The sequence below is a fragment of the Callithrix jacchus genome, chromosome 14 (genome assembly GCF_049354715.1).
Source record: "Callithrix jacchus isolate 240 chromosome 14, calJac240_pri, whole genome shotgun sequence".
Classification (NCBI taxonomy): Eukaryota; Metazoa; Chordata; class Mammalia; order Primates; family Cebidae; genus Callithrix; species Callithrix jacchus.
This window is the reverse complement of record NC_133515.1, coordinates 86360794-86374270: the sequence shown is the minus strand read 5'-3', so window position 1 is coordinate 86374270 and position 13477 is coordinate 86360794. Positions and strand designations below refer to the sequence as shown.

Here is a 13477-nt window from a genome sequence, read left to right as displayed (position 1 = left end):
TCTTTCTTTTATAAATTACCCAGTCTTGGGTATGTCTTCATTAGCAGCATGAGAGTAGACTAATATGGCATGGCTCCCTTTACAGATTGGAGGTTTATGACAATTTTCTAGCCAAAGGGAGAAAAGCACCTTGAGGAAATGAGTCCGTTTTCACAACTGGCACAAAGATGCCTTATGGGCTAGCAGCAGCCATGATGGGGAGAGAAGGCATATGGCAAGGAGGTTGTAAATGAGTGGCTAGGAAGACACGGAAGCTGTGTACTTGCAGTTTCTATGTGGGGATATGTGTTATTTATCGATTGCTGCATAACAAACGACTTTGAAATCTAGCAGCTTAAAATGACACCACTTCTACCTCACAGTTGTGGGGTCAGGAATCTAGGAGTGGTTAACCTGAGAGATTCTGGCTCAGGGTTCCTGATAACACAGCAGTCAAGCTGCTGGCTGGGGCTGCAGTCATCTCAAGACTCAAATGGGGCTGACAAATCCACCTCTGAGCTTACTGTTTGGGAAGCTGGCAGACATCTGTCCTCACAGGCTATTGCACTGAGGGTCCTCAGCTTCTCATCACACTATGCAGGCCTGTCTGTAAAGTTGCTCACAACATGGCAGCTTACTTGCCCCAGTGTGAGTGACCCCAGAAAGAGAAAGAAGAGGAGGAGAGGGGAGGGGAGGGGAGGGAGGGGAGCAGAGGGGAGGAAAGGGAAAAGGAAAGAAGAAGATACCTGAGACAGAAGCCACAGTCTTTTTATAACCTAATCTCAAAAATGGTGTCCATCCCTTTTGCTGTATTCCATTTGTTAGAATCTGTGAATAGCTCAAGGGGAGGGTCTTATACAAGGCCATGAACACCAGGAGGAGGTGGGGGCCATTGGGGGCCATCCTACAGGCTGTCTCATCAGGATATATAGGCTTACCCACTCTTTCAGAAGGCAAAATCTTCCTGTCTCCTGGGGAAATGATCAAGATCCAAACAGAATTCGGGAAAAGTTCTAAGCTCAAAGTAGACCAGGACCCTAAGTCTGTTGTGCTCCAGTTAGTGACATGGTGGCTGAATCGAGGTAGATGGTAGGAAAAATGGCCATTGGCCGCCCCTCAGGAAAGGCCTCATCATTGGCTGCATGAGGCTTTAGCTTTGGTTCCCCAAGTAAGTTGCCTGCACCTACCTTACGTATGAAGAAAGCTCATGAAGGCCGAGAGGTTTCTAATCCAGAGTGAACAGTCTATGCAAAAACATAAAGAGGCATTCAAGGGAAACAAAGAGCCTCACAGGTAGGCTCTGCTTCTGCTTTCTGTGTGGACAGAGCCAGTCACGCAGAGGTGTGGAGGTAAGAACACACCAGATCAGCCAGGAACGGGTAGGACCTGTTCCCAGCACTTCCAGCATCCAGGGCCATGCAGGCCTCCCACAGGGCTGGGCTTGAGGCCACCCACTATTCCCAGACATGCAAGTCCTATGTGGGGAACTGCCCCCTTGGCCCTCCCTGCCTCACCCACCGTGAGACTCTATGCTTTCTTTTAAATTTCTGGAGCACAGAGAAGCACAGAGATGAAAAGAGTTATTTTCAACTTGGAACATACCATTAAATGACAGCCAACTCTTTTGTATTCTTTTACAGGCTCCTGGAATTTCTGAACCGCTCCTGAGTTGATTCAACTTCATAAATATTTACTGAAGGCCTGTTATGATGATGGGTCAGCTAGAGCCACGGTTGCTTCAGATGAAGTGGGCCAGGAAAAAGGAGAACTAGAAGGTGGGCCGAGCTGGTGGGCATAGTGGCAGGAAGTTGCCATGCCCAAAATTGTAGTTGGGGGTCAGTTCATCAGGAAAGTTACCATGAATCTAAATGTCAAAGCCAAGGCCAGAGACTGACATGAGAGCAAAGCAAAGACGTGCAAAAGACTTAGCATCTGAATTAGAGAGCCGTGGCTCCTGCTCATCAGCCCCAAGAGGACAGGGAAAACACTGCTGAAACCTGGCCAGAGAGGAGCAGCCTGCAGCCAGCACCCAGTCCTGAAAGTGGAGATGATGTGTCACTCGTTCAGCATCCGATCCCCGGTACCCAGCACAGTGATAAATTTAGGTACTCAAGCCAGGCAGAACACAGGGGTGTGGTCATCCATGTAGATTCCCATAAATCCAGATCTGGGATCCAATTTGGGATGAACATCAGGAAACGAACAGGGAACGGTTTTCAGACACAGAGGCTGGGAAAGGCAACTCAGATAAGTAGGGATGCCTGAGTCCGAATTACGAATGCTGACGCCAGGGCGTTCTTAGGATTAATAATAGAAGTATGGTGGCTCACACCTGTAATCCTGAACTGTGGAAGGCTGAGGTAGGAGGGTCACTTGAGCCCAGGAGTTTGAGACCAGCCTGGGCAACACAACAAGACCCCTTCTCTACAAAAAATATTTTAAAAATTAGCTGGGCATGTTGACATACACCTGTAGTCCCAGCCATGCAAGAGGCTGAGGGGGGAGAATCACTTGAGCCCAGGAGTTTGAGGGTGCAGTGAGCTACGATTGTACCACTGTGCTCCAGCCTAAGCAACACAACAAGACCCTGTCTCTAAAAAGGTTTTAGAATAAGAAATAAATAAGTTCCAGGAGGAATCCTTTTAAGGAGGCTTTCCGCCTCTGCTAGACAGAGGACCAAAGCCATGTCTATCTTGCTCATTGGGTGTCCCCTGGCTTAGCACAGGGCCTGGTATGAAATAGGCACTCAGTAAATGTATGTAGAGAGAGCAACTGCTCCCAGAGAACAGTGGGAATCTGTGCGGTATAGAGCACAGGTTTAGAACTCAAGAGAATCTTCAAGGTCAATGTCAAGGTAAAAATTGTTTTTTTCTTCCAGGGTATAGGAAATTGAGGGGAGGGGGGCCAGATTTCAGGTAAAGAGTGACCACTATGATGCCAGTCTATTCCACGTTCCTTACTCTGTCACCCTCCTGGGGCTCCTTCAGAGTAAAGCATAGGATTGAAATGACAATAGCTATTCACATTTCTCAGGACCTGATCCCCAGATTGTGAATCTACATAGGCAGAAACTAAGCTAACAACTTCAACATGGGACTACAGAATATTCTCTCCATCCATAACTAAGTGGGTGGGGCCTTGAGCAGATCATTTCACCTATCTCTCTCATAGCCCCAACCTATGTCCTCATCTGTAAAATGAGGCATTAGACCAGAAAGAAGGCTCTGGGGTCCTCTTTCTTTTCTGACATTCTGTGATTCAATTATTCTTGTTTGTCTTGAAGAGAACATGGATTAGGATTGACCCCCCCATGAATATATGCTGTGGCTTATCAGCTTCTAACAAGAACTGGAGTGGGCCTAGAAGAAATGCCGTATACACACTCTCTCCCTCCGTTTCCATGGAGCTCCGTTCTCCTGGAAGCCTGTGTCTGTGGAGGAAGGTGAAGCATATTTCCTGTAGGCAGTTGCTCCTGTTTCCTAAATCCTCTGGGGAAGAGGCAGCAGGATACAGCTGAAAGCTCAATGGACTTGAAAATGAGGAGACCTGGATGCTTAACCCAAACCAGGCATGTGAGTCTGGCAGTCCACCTGCCCTCTCTGGGTCTCCATTTGCTCATATGTAATGAACAGAACACCTGCCCTGGAACCCTCCTAGACTGCTGTAAGCAAAAGGCTTCTGTAGAACATTAAGTGCTAAATTTATGTGTAATACTGTTAGGGGAATCTGACAAAATGGCTGATTGGACATTAGCGAATGGGTGAGGTGAAGGGTCCATACTTTGGAATTTTTTTTTTTTTGAGATGGAGTTTCACTTTTATTGCCCAGGCTACAGTGCAACAGCATGATCTTAGCTCACTGCAAACTCCACCTCCCAGGTTCAAGCAATTCTCCTGCCCCAGCCTTCCAAGTGGCTGGGATTACAGGCGTGTGCCACCACACCCGGCCAATTTTGTAGTTTAGTAGAGACAGAGTTTCACCATGTTAGTCAGGCTGGTCTCGAACTCCTGGCCTCAAGCAGTCCACCCACCTCGGCTTTCCAAAGTGCTGGGATTACAGGCATGAGCCACCATGCCCAACCAGGACTTTTTAAATATTCCTACATTCTAGAAAATAAGTCTCAAGCCAGCATTCGTGAGTCTGTCTAGTAGGAGGCAACGTGGCATAGCCGCTGACCCAGCAGAACCAGAGAATCACTGTTCCAACCCTGCCACTTACCAGCTGGGTGACCATGTGCACAGCACTCTACCTCTCTGAGTCTTCGTTTTTTCATCTATCAAATGGTTATAATATTCTTATCCTGCCTGCTTCCCAAAGTTGTCACAGATCAACCTTGATTGATCAAACAGGATCAAGTGATCAACTAAGGTCATGTTTCTAAAAATACGGCCCACTTTAAGGGGGCCATACAAACTGGGCACACAAAATGGGCATCGATTGCTCCTCGGAGTGTTAGGCACTTTGTAGGGGCACCTAGCAATCAATCCTGCTGAGTCAGTGATGCATAGCCCAGCCTGCAGTGCCAGCTTCTGAGTACGCAGAATAGCTCCCAAATGGGATGATTTGTGATCAACTATAAGGCTTCATCTACTCCAAACCTTCCCCTCCTTCCCCAGCCTAGAGTTCTTCCCATTAGAATCACTCCTCCAAAGTATCCGTGAGACAGCTTAGAGCACAACCATCTCCAGGCTAGAGGTAAGCAGGGACTGGAATCCAACCCAAACTCTGCCCACCAAGGCCCATGCCTGCCCAGAGGGAGGACATTTTTCTCTAATTCTTATGGGTGGCTTGCCGCATGGGCCAGCATATACTTTGCCTATAGGTTAGAAAGCACGTGATCAGGTTTACATGAGTAATTGCTATCTGAAATGGAAGGATCACTCTTCTCTTGCCTCCCATTGGTAAATACATGGAACTGAGCTCTGGGAAAATGAAACCCCAACATGTGTGTGTGCATGTGTGTGCATACACATGCTCAATACATGTGTGTACACACTCATGTGCACATGTGTGTGTGTGTAAACCTTAGTCCTCAAGGATATGGCAAGGGAAGGTAGGATGGTGGGACCCCCCAGAAGCCCGGTGTTAGCCCTGAGGAGCTGAAAGCCATGGGCAAATGCTGGATAAGAGGCCAGGACAGTAAGATTTTCATCTGGGTTCTGGGAAGAAGAGACACAGAGGGCGGTTTGACCAATACAAACTTGTCTAACAGCACGATCCTGTTGAAGCTCAGCCTGTCTAAGCTCAGCTTAGACAATAGGATAATAACTACAGCCTGCGATACTACTTGAGGAGCCACAAGTCTCCACCCTCTGACCTTTGAGAGGAACCCTCAGCCATCCCTCCAAGCACCTGCTGCAGCACTTCCTGCCCCTCTTCTTTTTGGCAAGACGGTCAGAATCCTGACCACTGCCAGCTGGCTTCGGTCAACCTGAAAGGAGCAGCCACAGCCATTTCAAGGTCACTTGTGGAATTGTGTTCACGTGGACTCCAGTGACTCCTGTGCTCTTTCTTTTGCTCCAAATGAGACACTTTATTGTTTGAGGTTTGAGCATCCTCCAGGGAGTTCTGGGAACTGGATGCTGGGCAAGACAATAAATAGAGATGGCGGAACATGCCATTCGTGGGAAGGGAAAGAGATTTGCCTTCAGGGAGGGCAACACAATAGCCCGAGGGTGTAGCTTCCTATAAACCTTGGCAGCGTGGCCCACAGCACCAAGGACGCGGTCACCTACAGCAAGAGGGTGGGGTCTGTGGCCAAGCAGCTCCCCATGGGGAGGAGGAAAAGGAAGAAGTCATATGTAGGGCAAACTGAACACCCTCCCTGAACCTCCTATTTTCAGAAATGAGGAATAAAATGCTACTTGTTATAGGCCTTGTTGGTCTGGATGAAAGCCTGCAAAAGCCTCAAATGTAAACCCTTCAAAGCATTTACAAATGGTTGCTTCAATTTTAATGTAAAATTGATCAGAAGGCCAAAGAGTCGCCTGTTTCCAAGAATGTCCATCATGTTACCACAATAGTGCAGGTGATTCTCTGACTCTCACTGACAGCACATTCACATTCCCCTTGCTATTGTCTGTGCTTTTTAATGTGTCTGAACATTCACAGGACATTGGGGACAAGAAAAGAGAAAAACAGTCATATTCTTGCAGTCATTTCAATGTGTGATTCTCTGCCTTGTTCATCAGGGTTCCCCTTCATGCTCTCATAACAGATCACAGTGACACAAACTCCCCTGACATCTGTGGCACCCAGTGCAATAGTACAGCTGGAGGCCATCAGAGGCAGGTCTAATATTTTAAAATTATACGTCAAGGCTGGGCACAGTGGCTCACACCTGTAATCCCAGTACTTTAGGAGGCCAAGATGGGTGGATCACCTGAGGTCAGGAGTTTGAGATCAACCTGGCCAACGTGGTGAAACCTTATCTCTACTGAAAATACAAAAATTAGCCAGGCGGGATGGTGAGCGCCTATAGTCCCAGCTACCTGGGAGGCTGAGGTAGGAGAATCACTTGAACCTGGGAGGCAGAGGTTGCAGTAATCCAAGATCAGGCCATTGCACTCCAGCCTGGGCAACAAGAGTGAAATTATACATCAAGCTAACAAATCTGAATATGTTCTACTAGCCTACCTTGAAAATATATATCCACAAGGACTTAGAAGGCTACTTTCAAATTTAGAATTCTCACTCTCCTGGGAATTCTGCTCCCTAGAGAGCACCAGCCCCCAGATGCTTAGACCTGGACTCACGGACTTATCTTCCCATCTCCCACTCTACTTGCCCCCAGCCCAACCTACAGGCCCAGGCTCCATCCACATGCCCCACTCACAGCCTCCCCTTTGCTACTCCTCGAGCCTAGGGGTGCACAGATTAGCCACGCTGGCTGTGACCTCAGTCTTTGGGAGGATAGACCTGGGAAAGAAGCCTGGAAAAGGTTGGAACCGGCTAGGAGCCATTCAGGTGGGGAATTCCAGGAATGATTACATTTGCTCTTAAAGGGAGAGGCCTGGGGCAGGGAAAATGAGCCAAAGGTGGAAGAGGAAGTTCAAACTGAAGGAGGGGCTGGGCACGGTAGTGCGGACGGTAGTTCTCGCTACTCCAGAGGCTGAGGCAAGGGGAGGATCTCTTGAGCCCAGGAGCTCAAGACTGTAGAGAATATCCAGAGAATGTTCGAAAAGGGAGGCATGGGCTTCACAGAGTCACATCTCTTCGACCCTGTAGACTCCTCACCCACAGAGACAGGCATGGCTAGAAGAGTAGAAGAGGGTCAGGATGGGGTCCTCTAGAGTCTAGGATGCAGGGTAGGAGCCAGCATCTAAGGCCACTATTGTTTATATACCTTAGAAACCAGGAGCTTAAGGGGCTCACCCAGGTCACTACCATGTGACTTTGGGCAAGTCACTTCAACCCTCTGGGCCCTCTGAGACCCAATTTCTTTCTTTTCTTTTCTCTTTTTTTTTTTTTTTTGCAGACAGTGTCTCACTCTGTTACTCAGGCTGGAGTTTAGTGGCACAGTCTCGGCTTATTGCAACCTCCACCTCCTGGGTTTAAGCAATTCTTCTGCCTCAGCCTCCCAAAGTGCTGGGATTACAGGTGTAAGCCACCACATCCTACCTGAGACCCAATTTCATCATCTGTAAAATGTGGGATTTGAGCCAAGAATTGCGAAGTTTCTTCACAGGACTAAAATCCTATGTTTCCACTCTAAATTCTAACAACGTGTATAAAGTACATGCCGTGGGTCAGGCACTGTAATGGGTGCTTTTATTTACACAATCTTATTTAATCCATGATTCCATCACTCTGCGCCTTCTTCCTAGCCAGACAAGTGTAGGATGCTGGCCAAGTGTGGTGGCTCACGCCTGTAATCCCAGCACTTTGGGAGGCCGAGGTGGGCGGATCACCTGAGGTCAGGAGTTTGAGACCAGCAAACCTACGTGGAGAAATCCCATCTCTAAAAAAAAAAAAAAATACAAAAAATAAGCTGGGCATGGCGATGCCTGCCTGTAATCCCAGCTACTCAGGAGGCTGAGGCAGGAGAATCACTTGAACCCAGGAGAGGGAGGTTGCGGTGAGCCAAGATTACAGCATTGCACTCCAGCCTGGGCAACAAGAGCGAAACTCCGTCTCAAAAAAAACAAAAGTTTAGGGGGCTGAGCCCAGCTTGGATGTCCCAAAGTTTAGGGAGCTGAGCCCAGCTTGGATGTCCCAAAGTCTAGGGGGCTGGGCCCAGCTTGGATGTCCCCCCCCCCCAAAAAAAAGGACATTAAAAGGGGTGCAATGCTACCTTCCTTCAGGGCATCCAAGAGGGAGCATTCAGTATTTGGCCAGGCCCGCAAGCCAAACCGGAAGCAGCTATTTTGATAGCCAGGCAGACAGGAAGACGCTTAGCAGTAGACCCAGGAGAGAATGGGAACCTCCCACCCTGTCTATAGCTCACGAGGACGCTATTAATGGATCAGATGCTATTTCATACTCACTCAAAAAAAAAAAATTAAAAGCTCTTAGGGGCCAGGCACAGTGGCTCATGCCTGTAATCCCAGCACTTTGGGAGGCCGAGGCGGGCGGATCACGAGGTGAAGAGATTGAGACCATCCTGGCCAACATAGTGAAACCCCGTCTCTGCTAAAAACACAAAAATTAGCCAGGCGTGGTGGCACACGCCTGTAGTCCCAGCTACTCGGGAGGCTGAGGTGGAAGAATCGCTTGAACCCAGGAGGCGGAAGTTGCAGTGAGCCGAAATTGCGCCACTGCACTCCAGCCTGGCAACAGAGTGGGACTCCATCTCAAAAAAAATTAATTAATTAATTAAAGCTCTTAGGTCATTATATTTGCTCTTAGAGGGAGGGGCCTGGGTCAGAAAAAGTGAGCAAAAGTGGGAAGAAGGAAGTTAATGCTGAAGGAGGGGGCCGGGCTCAGTGGCTCATGCCTGTAATCCCAACATTTTGGGAGGCCAAGGAGAGAGGATAATGTGAGGTCAAAAGTTCAGGACCAGCCTGGTCAACATGGTGAAACCCCATCTCTACTACAAATACAAAAATTAGCTGGGCACGGTGGTGGGCGCCTTTAACCTTAGCCACTCAGGAGACTGAGCAGAATAATCACTTGAACCTGGGAGGTGGAGACTCCAGCCTGGGCGACAGAGTGAGACTCTTGTCTCAAAAAAAAAAAAAAAATACTGAAGGAGGGCCTGGATGTGGTGGATGTGGAGTAGCTATAGCCTTAGCTACTCCAGAGGATGAGGTGGGAAGATCCCATGAGCCCAAGAGTTCAAGGCTGTAGTGAGCTATGATCATCACACCACTGCACTCCAGGCTGGGTGCCAAACTGAGACCCTGTCTCTAAAACAACCCCGCAAGGAATGAAGGGATGAAGGTCAATCCCACAATTCTTGAGTGTTAAGATTAAGGCAGGGCCAGGTGTGGAGGCTCGAGCCTGTAATCCCGGCAGATTGGGAGGCCAAGGCATGCAGACTGCTTGAGCCTAGGAATTCAAGACCAGCCTGGACAACATGGCAAAAACCCATCTGATGAAAGTTAGCCAGGTGTGCTGGTGTGTGCCTGTGGTCCCAGCTACTCAGGAGGCTGAGGTGGAAGAATCACTTAAGCCTGGGAGGTCAAGGCTGCAGTGACAGTGACTGTGCCGCTGCACTCCAGCCCAGCCAACAGAGTAAGACCCTGTCTCAAAAAAATCTTTTAAAAGGTTGAGGCAGGCCAGCAGGTGTTTGGAAACAAGGTTTCTCACCCCTTTTTCTATTTCCTTCAGCTTCTCCAGAGCTTCACAGCCCTGTCTGTGAAAACGGAGCTTCTGAAGACCTCATTGTTCAGGTCAAGTTCACTCGTGTCCTACACGTGGTCAGCTGCCCCCGCTAGGACCATGGCTTACTATTTGACCTTGGGCAAGTTTCTTAATTCTCCAGGCCTCAGTTTTCTCAACAGTTTCCTTAAATAAGGCTTCTGAAGGCTAAAAGAAACAACACCTGTTAACTGCCTGGCCCAGAAAAGCAGTCGGTAATAGGTAGGTGTTTGTATTATTTTCCTCTCCAGTGGGAGAGCAGGAAACAGAGAATGGCCAAACTGGAGCCAGATCAGCCCTGGCGTCTTCCCTAGAAGACAACATGCTGCTCCTTCCCTGAGCACGTCAGTCTTCATGTGCCACACCAGGCACGGGGCGGCTTGTAGCCTCACACAGCAGTCAGTCAGCCAACCGCACCGCACCCCACAAGCCTCATCCAATATTGATGCAGTGTGTAATGTCTCCCAAACACAATACACTACTTCTCAAGCCCCTGCCCTTCTAGGACCCAGAGGAGGGGGAGGGATCTTTACATCCCTTAAACAGCTGCACAACTGGTAAATTCTGCCCCTAATCACAGGCAAATGTTATACGAACCATTTTTTTCCAGGCAGGATGAAAGGTCCCACTGCCTGCTTTCAGGGTCTTCCAAGAAAGGAAGGAAAGGAGATGAAAACCTCAGTCGGAAGCACCTCCTCTGTGCCGGGCATGGGACAAAAGGCTGTGTATGCATAATCTAATCCCAACAGGAATCCTTCCAAGTGGGTGCTATGGGCTACCATTTATAGATGGGACTGAGATGTAAGGGAGTTGATCAGGTCACTCAAGCAAGATCACACCACTTGGACGGGGCGAAGTGGCAAACTGAAACTTGAGATTCTACATCTAAGACTGATGTGGCCTGCTGACGCCACTCAGGAAATAAGACTGAAGTGTGTGGGAAATCCCCATGCCCCCAGCAGGCCTGTGCCCGGGACCACTGCCTGGGGTCACGCTCACTTAGCCGCACCACTTTCCTGGAAGGTTTCATCATTGAAATTAAGGAATGATTCCTTATAGTTTGCCACAGAGTTGAGCCAAGTCAAAACTTTTAAGTTCTCCTGGCTGCTGCCAAGCGATTGCTGATCAGATCTCCTCTCCTGCCCCCCAGGAGCTGCCTTTGTTTCCTTCTTTGTCCTGTCACACCCTTCCCCTGAAGCAACAGATTCAGAAAAGCCTGGCAGCTTGGAGTGGTGGAGGGGTGGCACAGGGGAATAAAATGCTTGGAGATTTAAAAAAAAAACCCTGATTAATTCAAAAGAAATTTCCCAACCACACATGCACCATATAATTACCTACACATACACACATACATAATGAAGGCCATCTGAAAGTGTGCACTTAGTAAGGCTTTACAGAATAAATATATTTGAGGGTAGTCTTCCAGCCAGTGAACACTAATCAACGGAGAACAAGAAAGATAAATATTTCTGGCCAGCAAGCCAAGGGATAATAATAGCCCTCATAGGGCCAGAGAAATTGAAGGGAGAAGATAATGAGTTGTTTTCTTTATGCTGAAATTAAAGGTGGGATAACTAAATGTATTCCTTCTTCAGCACCTACTACGTGCCTCATCCTAGGGATTCAGCTAAGAACAGAGCAGATACTGCAGGTACACAGCAGGTCTAGGATCAGAGGAGCCCAAGAGGAGAGAGGACAGACGGGGATGTTGGGGGGTCTCCCCGGTGTCCATTCCTGGTAAACCCAGCTTCCTGTGCAGCTCAGGCCTTGAGAGAAGCCAGCCCTGTCCTCCTTACTCTAGGGCAGGGTCTCAACCCCTGACTACAGGTTTGGTTCTGAGGGTCAAGAGACCTGAGCTGTTCAGAGATCGCCTGGCAGAAGCCAAGGCAGCTTAGAGAGTTTTGACCTGTGACAAACCCTGAAGAAAGCAGGGCAGCTAAGTGGGCCTGACCCTAGGTAGGGGCCCTGAGCACAGACCCCTCGTGCGGACTTCCACAATCCTCAGTTCACGGGCCACAGGCTGACCCAGTTCAGGACCATGGAACAGCAGGTGAGGTCTGCCCGGTGCCTCAGGGAAAGTTTCCCTTGCTCTTCTGGAAGCATCCCCTGAAACTCCATCTCTCTCTCTTGAGTCGGGCCAGGTGTGTATGTGAAGCCAAGAACAGTTGAGGCCATGTTGCCACCTGAGGGAGATCAAACTTAAGGTGAAGCAGGACCCATAGAAGGTAGAACAGAAAGACACAGAGATTTTGAAAAAGGAGCAGCTGGGCGCAGTGGCTCACCCCTGTAATCCCAGCACTTTGTGCCCAAGACAGGCAGATCACAAGGTCAGGAGATTGAGACCATCCTGGCCAACATGGTGAAACCCCGTCTCTACTTAAAAGAAAAAAAAATATTAGCTGGGGATGGTGGCACAGGCCTGTAGTCCCAGCCACTTGGGAGGCTGAGGCAGGAGAATCGCTTGAACCCGGGAGGCAGAGGTTAGAGTGTGCGGAGATCGTGCCACTACACTTCAGCCTGGCAACAGGATGAGACTCTGTCTCAACAAAAAAAGAAAAAGGAGCTGTCATCTATGCCAATCTTCCTGAGAAACTGATGAGACAGAAATGAAACAGGGTGTCTGATTCCAGCATTAGATGGTGGTGGATGGCTGTAGCCCTGGGTAGCATCAGGGTCCTTGAAGGATGCTGTTCCCAGATCGGGGGCCCCAAAGGAAGGCAAACTGGGCTCCTTGTCAATGGGGTCTGAAGACCAGAGCGGACTTGGTCACTGAAGGAGGTCCCATTGTGAAACAGCTCAGAGCTCCAGCATCTGCGGCCTGAGCTTGAGTCCTGGCTCTACCCCTAGCTCGTGTCCTCTTAGTAAATGACTTAACTTCAGAGAGCCTCTGTTTCCTAAACTGACCAATGGAAGCAAATACCCCTACCCCAAAACGTGGCTGTAGGGATTGAACAGGGTGAAGTGCGTGCAGGGGGCTGGTGCGTGGTAAGTGCCTCATGAGCATTGGTTGTGCCGCCTGAGGCCCGGTGTCCCAGGTGGACACCATGACTCTTGTCCTCAAGAGCCATAGGCTCCCAGGGAGAGGGGTGGACATGAAGTCACACACGAAGAGCTCTTGGCAGGCAGGGTGCCTGCTCACAGCAAGCACTCAGCAAATGACAGCTGCTGGAAAGATTACCACGATTTTAAGTCTTCTCTACTCAGGAGTTAGATCGCTGTTCTGACCGTATGGGCTCCTCCTTGGCAGGCACAGGCCAGGCACAGCAAGCCAGGCGCTCAAAATCGTGCTCTTCAGCCCCCAGAAGCCTATGTCTCCCTGCCTCGGCACAGCCCCAGACATTAGCCTCCAACTCCAGGCCCTGGAGACTGGAGAGAAACCTGCTCCCCAACGTTACTCCCCCATTCCTGCCGCGGAATGCCTTTATATGGCAAAGTCCTGTGGGCTGGGATTTAATTAACCCTTTGCATGCCTTCACAAACCATTCCTCCTCTCTCCTTGCAAGGTGCTGACGCCAAGAGAATGTTTTTATTTGGTTATTATCTCCTGCCTCCTCTTGAGGAGATGCTGTCGTGCAGGTTGTCCAGGGCGAGGACCTGTTTGAGCACCTCAGGAGCAGAAGCGAGTGGTTCTGGAGGTAGAAGAGAGACTTTGGTTGGTCGGGTTTGAGGTCGCACAAAACATTGCAGGCCTACTATG

The 13477-nt window shown here is 49.3% G+C and overlaps 1 long non-coding RNA gene across 2 annotated transcripts in view; it reads right to left on the bottom strand.

The window, feature by feature from the left end:
* The window catches only part of LOC118147367 (uncharacterized), a 41685-nt gene extending 40369 nt beyond the window's left edge, over nt 1-1316 (bottom strand). For both annotated transcript variants that reach the window (XR_013526709.1, XR_013526710.1), the window contains exon 1: nt 1167-1316. This is a non-coding gene — a long non-coding RNA (uncharacterized LOC118147367). The remainder of the gene's footprint in view (nt 1-1166) is intronic.
* Nucleotides 1317-13477: the final 12161 nt, after the last annotated feature.